The following is an 18,926-nucleotide window of genomic DNA, read 5'->3' as shown; positions in this document are numbered from 1 at the left end:
CAAAGATTTTATTTGTGGAAAGGCCTCTCCCAAACACCCCATCATCTGTTCTTTTCAGACCTACTTCCTCTGACCAAGGAGGTTCCAGTCAGCCAGCTAGGTACTACTCCTTACACCACTGAAAGCAGACCTTTCCTCCATGGATTGCCTCTCTAATCTCCTTTTAATGCCACCTGAGCCAGCACCAAAGGTGTCCGTCTGTCTTACCGCGACCATCTGGGGGAAAGATACGAAGGAGGGGCCGGTCTGGTCTAGCTCTGCTTCTTGTATTATTCATAAGCAGGTCCCGCCGTTTCCTTTTTCTCCCTCCACCCTGAACATAACCAGGCTGAACAGTCAAGAATACTAACAGTTTATGCATCGTTCAGAATGGGCTGCAGATGTTCCATCCGTGTGAGCGATTTGGGTTGGGAAACCCTCTCCGCACGTGAACGCCGCTCAGATTCTCTGCCGCACAACAGAACGTTGCCTCGAAAACGCAGGAGAAACGAACAGCCTGCTACGACCATGGGAGAAACAGAAGAGCCCTTGCCTGTTTCTCGCCCGACTTACTCACAAGTAGATCTCCACACATACCAGTAGAGGGGTCCAGCTTGACATCTCGAGTGGCCAGCGTGCAAAGTACAGCAAACTCCAGCCAAGTGTATTTCATTGATTTACTGTTTTGTTTGTGTTTTCTTAAACTTTGAGTGCCTCTCGTTGATTGAGGCAGAAAGGCAAGATGTAAATGTTCTCCCCTTAATAAGTAAACAAACATGCATCACAAAGCTTGTCTTCAAAGGCAACGTGGAGTTCCTCCTCTCTTCCTGTGTGCGACCCAATCGTGAGCAACTGCAGGCTTTTTCTCCAGGCCAGGGGGAAAGCGGAGGAGTGGCGTGAGATTCTAATTTGCACACGCTGCTGCAACACACGTGTGCATTTTCCTTGTACGTCTGCACATGCTTTGTTGCCAAGGGTCATATCCCACCTGATGCACACGTAACCGCAATTCATGGATTGCCAAGGAAAACACACTGGAGAAATTTGCTTCGCAGCTCTGTTTTCAAGCCAACACCAAGCAACGCATTGCTCCAGAGCAAAGGAGGGGATCTACTACTGGCCTACAAGTGTGGCATTATTTTTTGACCTTGAGCCAAAGAAAAAGAAGCTGGTGACTTAGCAAGTGAGTTGCCTCCTGCATCGCTACCTGCTGTTTCTGGCCAGAGTAGCTCCACCGGGTTTATGTTTAGTAGCAAACCATGCGAATTACACCGCTGCGCAGTTCCAGCCAACAAAAACAGAGGCCGCGCACATCCTGACGGTGTCGGCAATCTACCTTTGACCCAGTGCGCTGAGCACTGCCAGCAAACTGACTCACTGCTGCGTCGCTTTCATTTATTTATTTTTTAAAAATGGAAGCTTTCCACTCATCACTAATGGAAAAAGGAGCCCAAAGTCTTGAGCCTTGCCTATTAAGGAGTCCGCGGCAGAGCCAGGAGGGCGCATGTGCGAGGACGGCAACACAGGGGCCAGGAAGGCTGGGATCTGAGACCTGGTCCTCTCGAAGCCTACAAGTTTTCTCTTTCCAAGGACGCTGGATTGAAACCCTTGGCAGGGAACCATTTGTAAGCCACAGAAAAGGCACCGCAAAGGAGTCAAGATTTTGGACCCAATGATGCACTTTGGTGTGAAAGCATTAACTTTGCCTCAGGCGTGCAGGGATAATGCCGAAATGTTTCCTGATATGGATCCTCTGCACACACATCAACTCCCTGCTTTGAAATAGTTTCGTGTTTGTTTTTAATATTCATTGGAGCTGGGCTCTCCAACGTGGTGCCCGTGGGCCCCAATGTGCCCCCAACCCCCTCCCTTGGCAGACGCCAGGGGCCTCTGCCCCTCGTGGGTTTTGCATTATTTCTTAAGATTTTTAAAACTCTTTCCCTGGTGGGTCTGGCTGCAAAGTGAAATGGTGTCTTCCACCACCATCTTTGTTGGGGTATTCACTCACATGCCAGGGTTTAGGACAGCGGTCTTCAACGGGTCCATTCCCGAGACACACGTCGGAGCCACTTTCACAATTTCACAATTGCCCATGACGGCAGCAACAGCTTTGCCGCGAGTAATCTGGACTGATCTCACGACCCACTTTTGGGTCACAATCCACCAGTCGAAGACCACTGTTTTAGGATAAGAGACCAATTTTGGGGGAATATTGCAAGCTCATCTGCAAGTTCCTGGAAGGGGACAGCGTTGCAGTTAGCAAGTTCTGGGGGATTTTGGCAATAGCTAGCCTTAGAATCACTATACTCTACAGTGTGGTTTCCTGTGATTTCTTCCTTTTGCTCCTTCCTCTCCCCCCACCCACTTCCATCATTGCCAGGAGCATGCGTATTTGCACTCTCACTCCTGCCGATGCAATAGAACACCAAAAGGACTGAGCAAACTCTTTTCAGAACCCTATGCTGTACCTGCATTGTATATGCAAGAACATTTGTGAGAGTAAAACCATTTTACTTTTTCTTCACCAAAGGAGGGTATGGTCTCCACCAGGATAGCCTGTGTCCATGTGGGACTGGTAAACGCTCATTCTGTTTTGCCTTTACTCTGCTATTCTAATAGGACATCATTACTAAATAATCCCTTCCATGCATCACCAGTGATCGAGTGTCCAGGTCTGTGTGAACTATAAGGAGAGCCTGGTCAGACTGAAGGTCCACCATCTGCTTCCAGGAATTGGACCAGCCAGGTACAACGGGGACCGACCTCCCCGGTTTGTGCACAGCCTCTGAACGCAGAGGTCCTTCCGCAGCGCTCCAGTGGGTCTAATCCCCCCTTCAAAGCCCTCGGAGGCCAAGGCCTATCGCCACCTCTTACGGCAGCAAATTCCCTAAGTTAATTAGGCCCTGCATGGAGAAGCGACAGCATGCCGTGCAGGAAGGAGCAGGACAGGCAGAGCAAAATCACCTCGCTGAGGTGGGTGCCCCTAGGAAGGACGGACGCAGAGCCTGAGTCAACCGAAGCGCACTTTGAGCTCCATCTCCAGCTGAGGGCTGTGGAGCGGGGTGACAGGGGACCCACCTGCCTTCCGGCTGTGCTGCAGAAGAGCCTTTGCTTCTCACTGCTGATGGCACCTCGGAGCTTAGTCAACTCCCGGTCCCCGAAACAGGTTTACAAGCGGCTTTCCCAGTTAAGCCAAATCCTATTGTGAGAGCTTTTGTTTTGCACGGTGTCGCTGTCATTTAAAATAACTCTCCCACCCCCCGCCAGCCTGCACACTTCAGGCACACGTTCAGAATCATGGAAGCCAGAGAGGGTGCGTGGCATTGAGCCAGGATGGGGGGGGGGGGTCTGTCTGAACATGCATAGGATTGTGCCCTAAATTAAACTTAGATAGCATCTAATTTAGATGGCTTTTGGAGGGTTTTAGGCAAATTCATGGAGGAGGAGGAAGAGGAGGAAGGTCTTTTACCAACTATGACAGTGAAATGGAACAGTGTACCACTGATTTCCAGTTGGTCCAGGGAAACAGCGGGAGGCGGCCAGTGCCGTCGTCTTCGTGGGCTTCTCAGACGCAACTACTTAGCCACTCTGAGAGGCCTGATCCAGTGGGGTGCTTCTTCCCTGCCATGGCCTGAGGGGGGCAACCATCCAAGACAGCGGAGGCCCCTGGGGTGACCCACACTGCAGCTGAACGCCGCAGCCTGGCTAAGATGGACGAGAGAAATGTGCTGGCTTGAGAGATGAGCTGCCCACGCTTTGAAATTATTACCGACCCCCTCCCCCAGCCCGACCCCACCGAACAATGAGGTCTCTGTCACTGGCGGGTTCACGTCTGGCCCCGGCTACTCGGTGCCAGGTTCGCCATTGGCCGCCTCGCCGGGCGAAATTATTATTGCTGTTGACCTATTATGGGCGATAAGGGAGGCAAAGAAGGAATTCTTTCAGCAGAGGAGAAAGGAAAGTTTTCTCAAAGACACGGAAAAGACCAGAGAACAAGGAAATCCCATGGCAGAGCCAGGATCAAGCCCAGGAAGTTGAACGGGTGGGGGGGCAGGGGGGGCGACAATGGAGCTGTGGGCAAGAGGGACCCTGCTTCGTGTCTTTCCTAATGGCCCACAGGAACATTAGGACATCAGAAGAGCCCTGAGGGCCCATCTAGTCCAGCACTCTGTTCACACAGGGACCAACCAGCCGTCAGCCAGGGACCAACAAAGCAGGCATGGTGTAACAGCACCCTCCCGCCCATGCTCCCCAGTAGCTGGTGCACACAGGCTGACTGCCTGGAACGCTGGAGACTGGGGACAAGGCCAGATGTACACCAAGCAGAACTTTGAAAACGGTGTGAAGCCTGTACATGGAGTGTGTCCTGGCCCCAACCGTTGTCACTAGTGTTATATAAACCGTTTTAAGGCAGTGGTGCAGATCCTGCCCTAGGAATCAGAGCTGACACCTCTCTACGTTTCCTTTTAAAGCAACTGGGGGATCTGGGCTGAATTGGATCAGGGCCACAGCACTGAGGGAGGGGGGCAGTTAAGCTTTCCTCACCATGCTGTCGACCTGAAAAAACCCTCTCCCCTGGATCTGCAGGATGACCCCCAGCAACAAAAACAGATGAAAGACACAACCCTTGCAAGCATGCACCAAGCCGCCGCAATCCCTGGACGGACATCAGTCAATCTCTCACACACACACCCGCCCCAGCGGATGAGAGATTCATTGGGGGATGAGGACAGGCATAATCGGGAAATCCTTGGTGCAACCACACTCGGAATACCGTGTAGAGTTCTGGTCACCATGTCTAATTGTAGAGCTGGAAAAAGTGCAGAAAGGGGCAACTCAAATGACCCAGGGGCCGGAGCATCTCCCCTGGGAGGGAAGGTGACCACAGCTGGGATTGTTGAGCTTGGAAAAAAGGAGGCTGAGGGGAGGCCGGAGAGAGGTGGACAAAGTCATGCCTGGTGTGGAGAAGGTGGAGAGGGAGGCATTTCTCTCTCTGTAAAAATGCTAGAACCCAATGGGGTCATTATCCCATGAAGCTGATGGGTGGGAGATTCAGTAATGATCAAAGGAAGGACTTCTTCACACAGCGCAGAGTCAAACTATGGAACTCACTACCACAAGATGTGTGATGGCCGCCAATCTGGATGGCTTTAAAAGGAGATGGGACAAATTCCTGGAGGAGGAGAAGGCTATCCATGGCTACTAGCCCTGATGTCTCCCATGTCAGAGGCAGTCTGGTTTGTACACCAGTTGCTGGGGAACATGGGTGGTTGGGTGCTGTTGCACCTGTGTCCAGCTTGTTGGTCCCTGGTCAACAGCTGGTTGGCCCCTGTGTGAACAGAATGCTGAACCAGATGGACCCTGGGCCTAATCCAGAACAACTCTCATGTCCTCATGAATAGGTGCTATTGAAAAGAAGGCAGGTGTGGTCCACCCAAAGCGATGCTCTGGGCCTTGTCACTCTTGCCAGTTCGTGCCCCAGCGATGTCTTTAGGGTGCAGCTGTCATTCAGGGCCAAAGGCAGAGCCCGGGGGGGGGGGGGGCTGCCCTCCTGCCCTTTCCTGCTGCCTAAATTGGCCCTGAATGTCCCAGCTTTCATTTTAATAGAAAATCCGTTTCTTGCCCTTTTAACCTGAGGGGAAAACATGCAGACCAGGTTACCGTTCTGTAAAAACCAGCCCTGTTCCTGCCTTCCAGTTGTTCTAGTCAAGCAATGCAAAGGCTCTGCAAGGACTGAGAAAAATATTTTTAGAACTTTAAAACGTGGGAAATCACTCAATCTTGATTGCTGAAATTCGCTCTTTCACCTGAGAAGCTTTACTTTTAGATGACATAAGACTGAGTGTGACCAGTGCCGAGCGCCCTCGCTTCACACTTGACACACTGTTCTGGAGCTGGTTGGAGCTGGTTGCAAGGCCAGAGCAGGGACTCATGCATGGAAGCAACAGGCAATCTTTTCCCAATAACATGAAACCCATGAAAACACCCCCTCTTCACTCCTCATCTCACACAGCAGCAAACACTCCTGGAAACCCTTTGGTTGAACATTTGGCTTTAAAAGGGAATGAGATGAATAATGGTAAAAGAAGGCAGGTTGCTCTGAGGGGCAAATGAAACCTGCATGTTTAGCAGCAGCCTACCCCCAAAACCAGCTGCTTGGGGGCACCAGCAAGTGCCCCCAAGCAGGTGCCCTTGCCTTCACTCCCTGCTGTTTGGTCTTGTAGGGGGCATTTGGGCTCCACTGCTGGAAACCAGGATGCTGCATGAGAGTGAAGCTGTAGTCTGACCCTGCTGGGCTCTTCTAAAGGGCTGAACAAGCAAAGGGAATTGGCCATACTGTCTGGGGCTGATGGAGCTTGTAGTCCAACCTGCCTGGAAGCTGCCACGTTGGAGAAAGGCCATAACAGAGATATCCAGAGCCCCACGGCCTCAGTGGATTACAACAGCTGCCCCCCATCTTGCTTTCTGCCCAATGAGCATCCGTTCCTGCCAGTGCGAGGTCCTGTTCCCCCCCCCCCGGCCGCTGCTGCCCCACCCCTGTGCCAGCTCACAGACAAGGAAAGGCATCCATCACAGCAGGAGGGGTGTTTATCTCCCAGTGCAGAACCAGAGCTAAATATTTGTGCGAGCTTCAAAGTGCGGGGCGGAGTGGGTGGGGGAGCAAACTGTGCAGCCCTGCACAAATCTCAGCCCTTTTACCTCTGCCTTAAGAGCAGCCAACAGCATCAAGGGGGCTCTTAGCTGAGGGTTCCGGAGGCAGCTTTTGCAAGGCGGGGGGAGGGGGAGGGGAGGGGGCCCAGACGCTGATCAAGAAACTCCCCAAGCACGTTCTGGCATCCTCACTTTTCTTTTCTGCTTATTAACAAACTAACCTTTTCCAATGTCTTCAAGCTACTTCGCCCCCCGCAAAGAATTAAAATTAGAGGCACATGTCAGCCCTAAATAGGCCACCCCAAGAAGATGCTTCCCCCTCCCCCTTGTTCCAAAGCGGATCAGACAGACGGTTGAATCTGACATCAGCACAGGCGCTGGGAGTGTGTCCTCCGCCACACCTGGAGGGCAGCAGGCTAGTTTAGGCGTCACTGGGCAAGAGACACACAGTTCTATCTTCCAACATCCTCGCCCCACTGCCTGCAGCATCTGCCACCTGAGGCAGCTGCCTCACTCTGCCTAACAGTAGGGCTGGCCTGTCCTTAAAACCTAAAAGGCTTCCTTTTAAAATATGTTTTATATAAATGAAATTGACCAGCCTGGGAAGAGCTCCTTTGCTGTGTTTCTGCAGGTCACTGCAGAGGTGCGACTGCAGATGGGAAGGAGGAAAGCTTAGAGCAGTAACTCATACAGACACACAGCAGGCAGCCTCCTGCGGAAAGCAAATACGATTTTAACATGCTCTCGGTCACTGATCCAGTTCTCATCCTTCTGCCATAGCAAGTCAAATATTTGGAAAGCCAAAACAGGTCCAAGCACCCAAACTTTGATTTTCATTTGTCTGTTTATTCATCTTAACTCTTTGTTTAGAGTGCAAAACTCTTCAGCCTGCCATAAAACACAGTCTGGGACATTCTGAGAGGGAGGAAAGAGGAGAGAAAAGGAAGGAAAAGAAAGCAAGGGGGCTCATTGTGAAAATAAATTATCTCGACTCTTAAAAATGTTTGCATAGTTTCGGGTTGGCTCTGCAGAGCAAGGAGGGCAAATGCAAAACCCAGCCTGGGTGACCTCATCCCCAGAGCCTTTGGCACACGGAGGCGCCTGACTTACTCTCCAGATCCTGCGTAATATCCAGAGTTGAGCTCCAGGAGAAACGCTCCACCGGCGCATATTCCAGCTCCGCAAGGTCCGTCGGGAGGGTCTCCAACTCGTATGCCCCCCTTTTCTTCCAGTATAGAAACATGTTGCAGAGAAAGAGGCCCAGAGAAATTCCAGACTGTCCGCTCGTCCTTGCCGCTCGGTGGCCTGGGAGGGGGGGGGGATTGTCTCTGTCTTAATAGCCCACGTTGGCTACCCTAAACTCTTCTAGCCAAAGTGCCATCTCTGGCTCTAAGAGGAGCCGACCAGGTTTAAGGAGCGGGTTCCAGTGGACACCCCGGCCACTGCCACATTCATCCCACCAAACAGGAGGTTTCTGGGACAGCAAAATGCTTCTAAGAAACTGTCCGATATTCCGGGCACCAGGCCGGACAAAGGGCCTTTCTTCAGCCTCCTACAGACATTTTACGAATTTCGCTTTCCGTCGTTTATGAAAGAGATCTCAGCCAAGGATACAAGACATATTTATGGTGGGTATTTCTTTCTTTTTTTCTTAAAAAGGAGGGGGGAACCCTTGCCAGAGAGCAAGTGACAGAAAGCTGTTCAGCAGTTCTGCCTGCACAATAAGATTTCGAAAGGAAAGAGCGGCATTGTCAAAACACCGGAAGAAGACAGCTGTCACCTAGATGGGTGAGAGATGGTCGTTTTTAAGATAGATGAAGGTGGGATAAGAGGGGCAACCATGGTGTCCACACCCGTATCTGACATCCCGCTATCACCTCTGACCAAAGAGATTTTGGTCCATACACCCCTGCTGACCGGAAGAAAGCCAGCGTGGTGTCATAAATCTAATGTAGTCCTGGGAGACCTGGGAGAATCATAGAGTCAGAAGGAGCGATTTAGGCCATCGGGTCCAACCCCCTGCTCAGTGCAGGAATCCACTTTAAAGCATCCCTGGCACTGCCCAGTCTTTGCTTGAATACTTATGGGACGGAGAGCCCCCCCATACCTCCCCCTAGGCAGTTGGCACCACTGTCTGACTGCTCTGAATGTTAGGAAACTTCTCCTGCTGTTCAACCGAAATCTCCCTTGCTGTAAATTAAGCCTGGTATTCCACGCCTACAGTCTTGGATGACAGAGAACAGGTCCTGGTCCTCTCCGGTGGGACAACCCTTCGGGTATTTCAAAAGTCCTGTCCTCTTCTTCCCTCAGTCTTCTCGAGGCTAAACATAATCAGTTCCTCCCGTCTTTCCTCGCAGGGCTCACTTTCTAGCCCTCTGATTGTTTTTGTCGCCCTTCTCTGAAGCCGTTACGGTTTATCTGAATCACATTCTCTCGGTTCCGCTTGCCTCCCTCTGCCTAATGGCCCCGTGCTCAGCAGAACCTACTCCACAGCGTCGCAGGTGGAAGTGACGTGTGCCATTGTGACGTTTCGCCGAGACTCAGATTCTACGCACATCGTCCGCGTTTGCTAGTTTTGATCAAGACACGTTCGGTTTTCCTCCAAATTGTGCAACATGTTACACAGGCCTTTGCAAAAGGGAGTGAGCAGAAAAGTTCCCCTGGTACGCAGCGGCCGCTTTGGACTTTGACTCAACTCAACTCTCCCACCACCAGGCCATGTGGCACCACCGTCGTTCCCAACTATGGCCGCTCCCTTCCTCTCAACCCGGAGCAGCCGATTTTAATTCCATTATAAGCAAACTTTATTTAGAACTCCCGACCACAGAGGGGAAAAATCATGCCATGCCTTGATCAAGCCAAGAAGAAAGCAGTGCTTTGCCCTGGAACACTTGAACAAAAAGCACCAGGAGCATGTATAGAGTGTCTTTATGGCACGCAAGCACACATGCACAGCTCTAGAATAGAGGAGTATTTATTTGTTTGTTTGATTATTGCATTTATATCCCACCTTTTTTCCTCCAAGGAACCCAAGGTGGCATACATAATCCTCCTCCTCCTCTCTATTTTATCCTCACGACAACCCTGTGAGGTAGGTTGGGCTGAGAGTCTGTGACTGGCCCAAAGTCACACAGTGGGTTTCCATGGCCGAGTGGGGACGAGAACCCGGATCTCTCGACTCCCAGTCCAACACCTTGGAGAACTCCTTTAGATTTCTGACTGGTTCTGACTAAAACCCAGAGTGGATTCACTGCCCCACTGACATCAGACCCACCAGCCTGCACTGGATGGTGCATTCTATCGCGAGATTGCGCATTCTGGGGGTTGCGTGCGAGGAATGGTGGGAGCCGCCTTCCAAAACATCTGGAGAGCCCCAGATTGGGGAAGGCTGCTCTGAGGCATAGCATGGCCCGCTTGGGCTCTGCCTTGCCTGCTCCCACTGGCTCACCGTGTATCTTTGTAAATAAACAGATATTGGGGGGGGGGGGGAATAAATGCTACACGCAGCAGCAGGGTCTGCCGGGCTCACTCAGGCTCTGCCCTTTCCCTCTGAGCTTTGCTGCAAATCCTCACAGCAGCTGGAGGGGAGTGCGTTTTCCTGCAACCAGGATGATGAGGGGTCTGGAAACAAAGCCCTATGAAGAGAGACTGCAAGAACTGGGCATGTTTAGCCTGGAGAAGAGAAGATTGAGGGGAGACATGAGAGCATTCTTCAAATACTTGAAAGGTTGTCACACAGAGGAGGGCCAGGATCTCTTCTCCATCCTCCCAGAGTTCAGGACATGGAATAACGGGCTCAAGTTACAGGAAGCCAGATTCCGGCTGGACATCAGGAAAAACTTCCTGACAGTTAGAGCAGTACGACAATGGAACCAGTGACCTAGGGAGGTTGTGGGCTCTCCCACACTAGAGGCCTTCAAGAGGCAGATGGACAAGCATCTGTCGGGGAGGCTTTAGGGCGGATTCCTGCATTGAGCAGGGGGTTGGACTTGATGGCCTTGTAGGCTCCTTCCAACTCTGCTATTCTATGATTCTATGATATGCCCCCTCCCTATTTTAAACCCAAGTATTTTGGGGTTGCACGGGGCCTGCCTCTATGATGCCGCTTTGCCTACTCATCCCCACAAACACCCGCAGCAGTGATAGGGCTATATGGCTGGAGTGACCGCGGGCTGTGCAGCCAGGAAAAATCACAGCACTATTGTCGGATGGCGAGAACGGGCAGCAAATATTGAGGGACTGAAACTTGCAAAAAACATCCACCACCACCCCCTTTGTTTTCTGGCAACTCTGTGCAACTTTAGAAATTTATTGAATTTATGTGATATTTATCGTAACTGTCCTTACTTTCGTTCTGCAGACTTTGATATTGCCATGGTGGCCATTACTAGGCTTGCCCCCCCCCCCCCCGTGGCATTCCCCCTGCACTGGGATCTGCACAAAACAACGCCACTCTCTTAATCCGAACTGAAGCCGCCCCTGACAGACAACACACAACCGTGGTGACATCGGAGCAACGTAAAAAGCCACAATAAAATAACACATTGAAAAGCAGAGTTTTGTGGGGAATACCATGACGGGGCTGGGGGTTGATGGCTGTGTCATATAAACAACAGGGCGCAACTGCACAGCCACAACATATAGACAAGCCCTTGGACTGGAGCAGGCGATTCAGATCCATTCACTTCATGCAAGACCTGCTCCTGGTGGAGATGAAACCTGTTAGAAGTGGTTTGCTGGTATGGATCCATGCAGCTGACTGTGTTTTTGTACTCTCCTTGGGGGCGCTGTCATGAGGAGAACCTGCACTTCCAAAATGTACCACTACCCCACTGGCTGTAAGAATTTGGTTCTCTCGCTCGCTTGCTCTCCCCAATGGAATGGATCCCCCCAAAATTCTGCATTTGGAACTTCTTACCGCTCAGGAAAAAGGGGGACACAAAAATATGTGCTGGATCAACCTTCCCCAACCTGGTGCTCTCCAGATGTGTCAGACTGTACCAGGCTGGGGAAGGGCTAGCCACAGTAGTGCATGCACTGGTAACTTCCCGATTAGACTACTGCAATGCACTCTACATGGGGCTGCCCTTGAAGACGACGTGGAAGTTGCAGCTAGTGCAAAATGCAGCAGCTAGACTGCTGGCGGGTACATCTTATAGAAACCACATAACACCGGTCTTAAAGGAACTGCACTGGCTGCCTATATGCTTCCGGTCGGAATTCAAGGTGTTGGTAATGACGTTTAAAGCCCTAAAGAGCTTGGGACCTCGATACTTGAGAGAGCGTCTCTCCTTATATATGCCTGCCCGAGACCTCAGATCTGTTGGAGGAGCCCTTCTCCACATCCCACCAATGCAGCATATACGCTATGATGGGACAAGGGAGAGGGCCTTCTCTGTGGTGGCACCCCGACTGTGGAATGCCCTCCCCTTGGAGGCCCGATTGGCACCAACATTGATTGCATTTCGACGCCAAGTAAAAACATGGCTTTTTAACAAAGCCTTTGATGGTTAAACTCACTGGCACATTGTTTTAACTGTTTTAACTGCATCTTTTGCTTTTAAATTATATATTGTTTTAACTTGGATTATGGTTTAATTTGTTTTTAACTGTGTATTGTTTATTGTTTTATACTGTATGTTTTTATCTGTACGCCGCCCTGAGATCTTAGTGATATAGGGCGGGATATAAATATTTTAAATAAATGAATAAATAAATAAATAAAGTGGCACAGGGAAAGCGGGGAGGCAGCTTTGGCAACGAAAGTGAAGTCACACAGTACAGTTGCACGGTTCCATGGGAGGCTCCCTGGCCTCATTCACGTCTCTGGTTTCCACTCGTGCATCATACACCTGGTTGCAATTCAGGGGTAGGCAGCGGTTGGGAGTTTTTCTCCGCCCCCCCCTCCCCCACCGACGATTAAATACTGTAGCAAATGTTTGTTCCAGCACATGCTTTGGCTCATGCAGTGGAATATTCTATTTTATTTAAATCTCAGTTGAGAGAGGTTTGGTCAGGGATTTTCTTTTAAGAAACAGAGGGGATTTAATCCACATCAAAGAGTGTGTGGGGGGAGAAGAGACCACTCTTCAGACGCCCCCTAGACCAGCCTTCCTCAACCTGGGGCGCTCCAGATGTGTTGGACTACAACTCCCAGAATGCCCCAGCCAGCTGGCTGGGGCATTCTGGGAGGTGCAGTCCAACACATCTGGAGCGCCCCAGGTTGAGGAAGGCTGCCCTAGACAGTGGCTTCCATGCTCCTTACACACAGGAAGAGTCCAGGGGATCGGGCACAAAGGGTCCGTCTTGGCCAGCTTTCCGTCTCCCGTCAGTAGCCAAGGGGGCACCTATATGACACTGCTTTGCCTACTGATTTCCACCCCCATCCCATAGTGTCACTGCTGCAAAGCGGCATAAATAGAGTTACATGGCAGGAGTGAGCGTTGGGGTATCCAGCCAGGAAAATTCACAGCACTATTGTCAGACAGCAGTAATGGGCAGCAAATATGGATGGAGCAAAAAACGCAAAAAACTTGTTGTTTTCTGGCAACTCTGCACAACGTTCTAGCTTTGAAGCATGTTCAGAGGAGGGTGAGGGGAATGATCAGGGGTCTGGAAACCAAGCTCTAGGAGGAGAGACTGAAAGAACTGGGCCTGTTTAGGCTGGAGAAGAGAAGATTGAGGGGAGACATGAGAGCACTCTTCAAAGACTTGAAAGGTTGCCCCACAGAGGAGGTACATATTCACCATGCTTTGGAACGCACAATCTATTCCTAAATCATGCTGAGCTCCTCCTGCAGCACTTTCCATCTTGGGGCCGAGGGGGTGGGGAGGAAAGAGGGATCACAGTGATCTTTGGCATTGTGGGGAGCGCCAGGAGAAGGTCTATTCTGAATGCTTCCCCACCTGCCTCTCTGATCAGCCTCAAAACTGGGTCAGACGGGCTCTTCACTCTGACAAGATGAAACGTCCGAGCTAAGCGGAGGCGGTGCGACAGTTAAATCCTGCAAAGGTGCCGCTCGTGGCTGGTCCATGGGCCCAGCTAAGAGGTGTTCAGCTTGTCCGTGTGTGTGTGTGTGTGTTGAACCCCTGCATAGGAGCAGGTTCATATTGGGCAGTGCCCTTGGATCCCAAACTGCCATTCGAGTCACTAGTGGTCTCAGTGGCTCAAAGCATCTTTTATCAACTTTGGCTGATATTTTAAGATGTTTTAGAATGTTTTTAACAACGTATATTATGTTTTAATTCAGTTTTATGTATTTTATATTTACTGTTGTTCCCTGCCTCGATCAGAATGGAGAGGCGGGTAAGAAATAATTATTTATTTATTTATTTCGACTGCGCCCTTATCTGGACAGAGACAGCCAAGCTACACTTATCCATGCTCTGGTACCCTCTCGTCTGGTTTACTGCAACGTGGGGCTGCCTTTGAAAATGGCCCAGAAACTTCAGCTGGTCCAAGACAGGGCAGCAAGAGTGTTAAGGGGGAGCTGGTCAATAGGGTCACATTGCACTCCTGGCCTGCTTCCAGTTTCAAATGGATGCCATTAAGTTTGAATATCCTAAAGAGCTTGGGGTTTGGGTTACCGGAAAGACCAAATCCTGTCACGTTATGATCATTGTGATGATCCTCACAGCCCTTCTCGGGGTGCCCCCACCCAATGAGGTGAGGCGGGTGGCTACTAAGGAAAGGGGCTTTTCAGTGGTGGCACCCCGGTTGCGGAAGGAGCTCCCCAGAGAGGCCCGCCTGATGCCTACACTGTGGTCTTTTCGGTGCCAGTTGAAGACCTTTTTCTGCCCCGGGCTTTGTTGTCCCTCAGCTTTGTTTTTAATCTTCGTTGCAGGCAGGGAACCTGATCAGGACAGTGTGGTCTCCTCAGCTTTCCTCCTGGCAAGCCCCCTTCCTTCCTCCTGCACAGTCACAAAAACGCAGCTGCAGTTTGGGATCGGGAGCAGCGCCTCTCAGTCGCTGAATTCGGCGCTGCTTCGCTGGCCCCTGGCTTGGCTAAGCGGCGATCTCCAGCCGTTCCCGCCACATCAACACAGGGAGCGGCACACACAGCCTCCCAGTGGTTTCTGGAAGGGGAGCCGCTTGGCTGCCGACAGCACCAGACTGTAGCCTGGAACCAAAAACCCTGGCTGCAGCCGCCCTGCTTTTTATGACCCCTCAAGCCTGGAAGGATGGAAACTCTGACAAGGCCAGCAGCATTCTTCATCAAGCAGCGGGGGGCGGAGAGATCACGGAGAAAGACGTTGTCAAGCAAAGCCAAATGGCTAGCAAGCCAGCCTTGGAGGCTGAAGAATACATCAAGGGTGGAGAGAGCTTAGAAGGAGCCAGGAGCCTGTCTATGCTAGCCATCCCCAACCTGGCGCCCTGCAGATGTGTCGGTCTGGCTCCCAGAATCCCCGTGGCTGGAAAAGGCTGAACTAAGCCAGTCTGAGCCAAAGGCAGGGATATTAAAAACGTCACCCTGGCCAAGAAACGGAAGATAAAGGAGGCTCCGTTCTCAGGGGTTCAAAGGGCAAAGAAAATCAACTGGGATCAGCAAGGGACCGGGAGTCGGGGAGCATATGGGGGAAGGGGTGAATTAAGCCCACCCACCCTCTCAGGAGGGGGAAAATGTATTTGAGCCCCATCCTTCCTCCAAGGAACTCAAGGTGACACACGTCTGGTCGGGTCAGGCCTTTTAGACCCATACCATGGCGAACTGCCAGAACGCCCTGTGAGATTTGAACCTGGGTCTCCAGGGGGTTCAGTTAACTCAAGTCTCAGCCTTTTAGAAGGGGGGGGGGGAGATGCTGCGCAAAAGGCAGGAAGCGGTGATGAAGGGGGCTGTAGCAGGGCCATCTCGCTGGTGGCCCCGATTGAGAGCCAAGGAGGAGCAAATTTGGCCCGAGGCCTCCCACACCTGCTATATACCAGACTTCCCTAACTTGCTGCTCTTTGGATATTTTGGACTACGCCTCCCAGCATTCCTGACCATGGTGGATGGGGATCACGGGGGCTGAAGTCCAAAACAGCTGGAGGTCACCAGTCTGGGGAAGGTGGCGATATACCAAGCTACACTGGTTCACTGGACTTAAGAGAGCCGGCTCCATGGGGATTTACTTTCCGTCTGCAAAAGCAGAGAGCGCCAGGCGGGCAAGGAGCCCGCCTGTACGCACAGCTGTGCCAGGGCCCGGGAAACGTGCGTGAGAAGCCGCCACAATAGGAGAGTCAAGCTTTTCCCCACCTCCTGTTAAAAATAAGAAGAGAGGCAAATGGTTCTGGACTCCGTGACGAGCCCCAGGGGGGCTCATTCCTTTCACCCTGGTACAAATTAAAATTCCCAAAGCCAAGCGAAACGCAGCTCCCCATTCCTCACACGCACACAGACTCTGCCCCGGCGGCAGCAGCAGCACACAAAAAGGGCGCTCCCTAAAGCCCACCCCGTCCCAGATACAACCACAGGGGATCAGCATGGCACGGCACCAGCCCCACCTCCCCTCCAACTGCGGATGCCCTTGCCGTCTCAATTCCACGCGGCTCTGAACACGCAGGGGGCAGAAGCGGGAAACGGGGTCCTGCCTGGAAGGGCCGTTGCAAAGACCCCCCCCCCCAAACTCTGGACAAAGTGACCTTCAGCCTAGGAGACCCCTGGTATGGCAGAGGGGGAAATGGAGCCAGCTTAGGCGGCACCGTTCATTGGCAGGGTCTCATCATCTCGTTTGGCTTACGTAGGAGAACTTCCCTTGGCCTCCAGCGTGGGGCAGTTTGGGCCCAGAGGCAAATCCGCCCCTCCCGGGGCACACCAGAGTGCCCCTCCCCACCCCCACCCCTTGGGTGTTTTCCTGGGTTTCGGGCAGTTCCTTCCCCATTCTTAAAGACCGAAATGCGTCTCCAAAGGCTGAGATCGTCACAGGAAGAGCTTTAAGCTCTATGTTGGCAGTTTTGTTGCATCTTGACTCCACACCTCCTTCACCTTGAGTCCCGCCCACCATGGGGGAGGCAGCCCGCAAGACCTTCTCCCCCAAGCCCTGCCTTTTGCCCCGGATTCAGCAACAGAAGGGGGCCGGTGGCAGCATTTGGGATTTCCTTCCTGGGCCACTAAAATTGATTGAGCCTGAGAGAGGAAGGCGCGGGGGGGGGGGGGGGGGGAATGAGAGCAGCTAACAAAAAACATGTCTGAAGGGCCCCATCCATTCCGGAGAGGCACGAAAAGAAGCCGTCGGCCCCTATAACAGGGGAAAAGCCTCGTGAGGCTCAGCGGGTGGGGTAAACCATTTCCCAGCCGGATCGTTTATCAGCGTCTCCTTTGCTTACTTTAAAACAAAACACCCTGCCCACACACTCGGAACAGTTTGTTGTTCCGTCTGTACCGTTTGCCAAAGAGGTAGCCAGTGTTTTAAAATCGCCGGTCCCTCCTACTTCCGGCTGAGGATTGCCAAAACATCCCAGCTGACATACTTGGTTCCCTACCTATTTCTGTGTCGGTGGGGCTGCGGGCAAAGCGGCCGCGTCTCGTCTGCCCGCCCGTCAGGACTTAGCGAGAAAAGGCAGCGCGTCACTAGAAGGGCAATTTCAGGTCGTGGTCTTGGGGACGTTTGCAGGATCTAGAGCGGTCTTCCGCGGCCCCTGTGCTCTCCAGATGTGTTGGACAACATCTGGAGGGCACCAGGTTGAAAGGAGGATGCTCCAGATTCCTCACAGGCAACTGGAGGCAGGTGGCTCCGATGTCAGCGGAGCTGTGGATCTGCTCCGGGATTCGGGCAGAGCCAGGCGGAACTCTAAAGCGGCTCTCCCAGGTGCGAAACTGCTGGGGTCCGCTGATGCCGGAGTTTCCGGACCCCACTGCTTTACACTGAGCAAGCGCTGGAGGGCCGCAATGAACAGAAAGTGCAACTCCAGGGAGCTCTTGTCAGTGGATCCCTCTAGATGTGGGCCCTTGGCCAGAGCCCGACCGTGCCAACCGTGCGCTACAGAGGGTGGCGCCAGCCCGGCTACCCTCTGTGGTTCTGATGAGGGTAAACTGACCCCAGTGCTTGGAAGTAGGGTAAAGCACCAAAGGGGTCTTGGGGCACCACCTGTTACACCTCCAGAATGCGGGCAATGGAGGAGACGAAAGCAGCAAGCACGACACGACCTACCCGAGAGAAACCAGGCCCTCCTCTGTGATAGCCTTCAGACTTACAAAGGCCACCTCAAAGGCAATTTGGCACGAGCGCCTTCAACCTGTTACAATCACCGCCGCCACTCTTGACTAGCAAGGGCTCCTGTCCGAAACTGACCGGGGCACCTGATCGTTTCTGAACAGCTGCAAAGAACCAAAAGGAGCATTTCAGCTCACGATGTGCAGAAACGCCAGGACCAGATCCCATGCAGACGTTCGCAGCACAGGGCAGAGTGCAGAAGGAAATGTGATCTTGCAGCAAAGAACATTAACAACAGCCCCAGCTGGGTGAGACCACAGGTGCCAACAGACGTTCACAAGAAGCAAAGTCAGCACGCAGCGTGCCTGCCCGAGATCCGAGGTCAGCGAGACATATGCTGTGGTGGGACGTGGGAGAGGGCCTTCTCTGCTGTGGCACCCCAGTGGTGGAGAGGGCCTTCTCTGCTGTGGCACCCCAGTGGTGGAGAGGGCCTTCTCTGCTGTGGCACCCCAGTGGTGGAGAGGGCCTTCTCTGCTGTGACACCCCAGTGGTGGAGAGGGCCTTCTCTGCTGTGACACCCCAGTGGTGGAATGCCCTCCCCTTGGAGGCCCGACTGGCACAGATGCCGGCTTTGTTTCAGCACTGAGTTAAGACGTGGCTTTTCATCAAAGCCTTGGAGGGCTAAATTTATACATTGCTTTGTTTTTATTGTTAAAAAATACAGATATTCGTTTAATGGTTTCATGCATCTTTAGCTGTGTAAATAATTCATTGTTTTCTACTGTTTAAATCCATTTTAACTGTACGCCACCCTGAGATCTCACTGCCATAGGGTGGGATACAAATGTCTTAATAAATAAATAAACTGGGCAAGAAAAAAATAGCGCTACCTTGTAAGCTGCGGCTGAAAAGGAAAAGTTCCATTCCGAGCAATATAGAGCCGCCTTCCCCAACCAGGGGCTCTCCAGATGTGTTGGACTACTTCTCCCATAATCCCCCAGTCCAACACATCTGGAGAGGCCCTGGTTGGGGAAGCCTTCGCATCCACATGACAGCCTCTTCTGACCTCGGCCTCGCGATCGTCTGGATGGGTCCATTCTACTTACTTGTTCCCAAGCGTAGACTGAGCCAGCTGCGTGGGGGGGGCTCATATTTGGTCAGGACCG

The 18,926-nt window shown here is 52.2% G+C and overlaps 1 protein-coding gene across 1 annotated transcript in view; it reads right to left on the bottom strand.

Moving 5' to 3' along the window:
* PLEKHG5 (pleckstrin homology and RhoGEF domain containing G5) overlaps positions 1-18,926 on the bottom strand; it is a 93,107-nt gene extending 74,181 nt beyond the window's left edge. Inside the window, exon 1 of the mRNA XM_063145346.1 lies at positions 18,867-18,926. The gene's annotated coding sequence lies outside the window, so the exon portion shown is untranslated. The remainder of the gene's footprint in view (positions 1-18,866) is intronic.

The sequence above is a fragment of the Elgaria multicarinata genome, chromosome 20 (genome assembly GCF_023053635.1).
Source record: "Elgaria multicarinata webbii isolate HBS135686 ecotype San Diego chromosome 20, rElgMul1.1.pri, whole genome shotgun sequence".
Lineage (NCBI taxonomy): Eukaryota > Metazoa > Chordata > Lepidosauria > Squamata > Anguidae > Elgaria > Elgaria multicarinata.
Note: the sequence above shows the minus strand (reverse complement) of the source record. Positions and strands in the feature narration are given on the sequence as shown.